Genomic DNA, 3,617 nt, shown 5'->3' on the forward strand with positions numbered 1-3,617 from the left:
GAGACTAACTCATACAGACCCTAACTCTCCTATTGGAGACTGAAGCATTCAGACCCTGACTCTCCTATTGGAGACTGAATCATTCAGACCCTGACTCTCCTATTGGAGACTGGATCATTCTGACCCTGACTCTCCTATTGGAGACTGGATCATTCCAACCCTGACTCTCCTATTGGAGACTAACTCCTTCAGACCCTGACTCTCCTATTGGAGACTGAATCATTCAGATTCTGACTCTCCTATTGGAGACTAACTCCTTCAGACCCTGACTCTCCTATTGGAGACTGGATCATTCAGACCCTGACTCTCCTATTGGAGACTGAATCATTCAGACCCTGACTCTCCTATTGGAGACTCACTCCTTCAGACCCTGACTCTCCTGTTGGAGACTGGATCATTCAGACCCTAACTCTCCCATTGGAGACTGGATCATTCAGACCCTGACATTCCTACTGGAGACTGGATCATTCAGACCCTAACTCTCCTATTGGAGACTAACACTTTCACACCCTAACTCTCCTATTGGAAACTAACTGATTCAGACCCTGACTCTCCTATTGGAGACTGAATCATTCAGACCCTGACTCACCTATTGGAGACTGGATCATTCTGACCCTGACTCTCCTATTGGAGACTAACTCATTCAGACCCTAACTCTCCTACTGGAGACTGAATCATTCAGACCCTGACTCTCCTATTGGAGACTAACTCATACAGACCCTAACTCTCCTATTGGAGACTGAATCATTCAGATCCTGACTCTCCTATTGGAGACTAACTCCTTCAGACCCTGACTCTCCTATTGGTGACTGGATCATTCAGACCCTGACTCTCCTATTGGAGACTGAATCATTCAGACCCTGACTCTCCTATTGGAGACTCACTCCTTCAGACCCTGACTCTCCTGTTGGAGACTGGATCATTCAGACCCTAACTCTCCTATTGGGGACTGGATCATTCAGACCCTGACTCTCCTATTGGAGATTGGATCATTCAGACCCTAACTCTCCTATTGGAGAGTGAATCATTCTGACCGTAACTCTCCAATTGGAGACTAACTCATACAGACCCTAACTCTCCTATTGGAGAGTGAATCATTCAGACCCTAACTCTCCTATTGGAGACTGGATCATTCCGACCCTAACTTTCCTATTGGAGACTGGATCATTCCGACCCTGACTCTCCTATTGGTGACTAACCCCTTCAGATCCTGACTCTCCTGTTGGTGACTGAATCATTCAGACCCTGACTCTCCTATTGGAGACTGAATCATTCAGACCCTGACTCTCCTATTGGAGACTGGATCATTCCGACCCTGACTCTCCTATTGGTGACTAACTCCTTCAGACCCTGACTCTCCTGTTGGTGACTGAATCATTCAGACCCTGACTCTCCTGTTGGAGACTGAATCATTCAGACCCTAACTCTCCTATTGGAGACTGACTCATGCAGGCCCTGTCTATCCTACTGGTGACCAGCTCTCTCAGACACTATCTCACCCATTGCAGACTAACTCTCTAGGTCACTAACTCATCTAATGGAGTCCACTCGTGTAAAACCACATCCATTTCCAAATACTCATTCCTTCAGAACCATATTTCTCCCAGTGGAGCCCATTCCTCTTCATATAAATTCCCTCTCAGCTCAGCTACCTTTCATTACGGTCGACCCTGGCGGTACTGGAAAGGATAATGTTTCTTCCCCTCATTGTCCTAAGTACAGTAGCAGCTAATCTAGGCCAGACTGGGTGGAGATGATACCTCGAGGAGAAAGTGAGGTCTGCAGATGCTGGAGATCAAAGTTGAAACTTTATTGCTGGAACAGCACAGCAGGTCAGGCAGCATCCAGGGAACAGGAGATTCGACGTTTCGGGCACATTCCTGAAGAAGGGCCTGTGCCCGAAACGTCGAATCTCCTGTTCCCTGGATGCTGCCTGACCTGCTGTGCTGTTCCAGCAATAAAGTTTCAACTGGAGATGATACCTCCCCTCCCTGAGAATTTGTGTGATTGGTTGAGTTTTTTAATGACAATGTACTGAGTTCGTGGTCACTTTTTTGATGCAATCAGTAAATCATTTGAGCTCAATTGCATGTTATCAGATGTGCTCTCTTCTTTGAGTTCCTAATCTAGTGTCATAGCCACTCTGCCACCATCCATTGCCTGTACCCTTCCCAGACTCTGCACATTATGAACCCAGTACTAGAGTCATAGAATCATGGAGGTCTACAGCACAGTAAAAAGACTCTTTGGCCCATCATTGGTTAAACACTATTACCTAATTATTCTAGTCCCACTTTCCAGCACTTGGCCTATAACTTTGTAAGCCTTGGCATCATAAGTGCATTATGCTTAGGGGACATCTTTTAACAGAACAGAAGATAACACAAAGGTTCATTACTGTTGGCATCATCACTTCAGATCAGTTTTAAAATCGCTTACTCCATGAAGTTAAAAATCACACAACACCAGGTTCTAGTCGAGCCGGTTTATTTGGAATCACTAGCTTTCTAAGCGCTGCTTCTTCATCAGGTGGTTGTGGGGTGAAATCATAAGACACAGAATTTATAGCAACAGGATTACAGTGTCATGGAATGTAATATTAAACACATTAGGTCTTTCATCTTTCAGAATGATCATGTTAGTTTCGGATCCGGACGTTCGACCTCAGACCTTTGGGTGACCAGCCTCCAAGTCGGGCTTCAGGACAGGCAACAATGCAGAGTGGCCGAGCAGAAGCTGATAGCCAAGTTCAGTAACCATGGGGATGGCCTCAACCGGGACCATGGGTTCATGTCACACTCCAGGTGACCCTACTACACTATACACTCTCTCTCTCTCTCTCACCCACACACATTAACAAACACACATTAACACACACACACATTAACAAACACGCATTAACACACACACACACACATTAACACACACACACACATTAACACACACATTCTTTCTCACAAACCCACATGCACACACTGACTTGGTCTCCTTTATAGGCACACACATATAAGTTTGTGGGGTGAATTTGTGCTTGCAGAATTGCATTTTATTTTGCTCAAAAACTGCATAAATCCGTGCAAGATTCTGTAACTCTCACTTTAGAAATAGAATCAGTCTGACCTAACATTGGGACACAGACAGACTTTAACCTCACACCTTCAATGCATTATCTGAGCTGAGATGACACCTATTGTTAAAAGCTATCTTGAGAATGTAACTTTAAAAAAGTTCTGTGATTTACACATGAAGGAACCAAACCTAACATGATCATTCTGAAAGGTCATGATTCGGAGATGCCGGTTTTGGACTGGGGTGTACAAAAAAATCACACAACACCAGGTGAAAGTCCAACAGGTTTGATTGGAAGCACACTAGCTTTTGGAGCGACGCTCCTTCATCACAATCACCTGATGAAGGAGCGTCGCTCCGAAAGCTAGTGTGCTTCCAATTAAACCTGTTGGACTAAAGCTTGGTGTTGTGTGATTTTTAACATTCTGAAAGGTGAAAGACTTAAGCTAAATGTGTTTAATATTACATTCCATGACACTGCAATCCTGTTGCAATAAATTCTGTGTCTTGTGATTCTGCTCCACAACCACCTGATGAAGGAGCAGCGC

Source organism: Chiloscyllium plagiosum, chromosome 14 (genome assembly GCF_004010195.1).
Source record: "Chiloscyllium plagiosum isolate BGI_BamShark_2017 chromosome 14, ASM401019v2, whole genome shotgun sequence".
NCBI classification, from domain to species: Eukaryota; Metazoa; Chordata; class Chondrichthyes; order Orectolobiformes; family Hemiscylliidae; genus Chiloscyllium; species Chiloscyllium plagiosum.